Source organism: Pygoscelis adeliae, unplaced genomic scaffold (assembly GCF_000699105.1).
Source record: "Pygoscelis adeliae isolate BGI_AS28 unplaced genomic scaffold, ASM69910v1 Scaffold176, whole genome shotgun sequence".
Lineage (NCBI taxonomy): Eukaryota > Metazoa > Chordata > Aves > Sphenisciformes > Spheniscidae > Pygoscelis > Pygoscelis adeliae.
The window spans coordinates 358602-358950 of record NW_008824899.1 but is presented as its reverse complement, the minus strand read 5'-3'; positions in this window follow the sequence as shown (position 1 = coordinate 358950).

Below are 349 nucleotides of genomic sequence, written 5' to 3'. Positions count from 1 at the left end.
TCTTGTCTTCCATCACCCCTATGCCTGCGTGTATGTTTCAAGCCAAGAAGGCAGAAGACTAGTTCGAAGGATAGGATTCATCTTTTCTTGTCTGTGGAAGAAATCAAGTGCACATTTCTAAGGAAAATTGTTAAAACACAAATAAATTGATCTTTCTGTAGGTTAGCTGCTCTTGTCAAACTCTTCTCAAAGGAAGTGAGTTTTGATGCATACTTTTGCTTTCAAAACTGTCTTACAAAGCGTGGTTCTGTAGCTAAGGTGAGGGAACAAATTTCTACCAGACATCTAAATTTCTGTTTTCAACAGAGAAGATACAGTTAATTCTCAGGCATTGCCTATGTGAGATTAA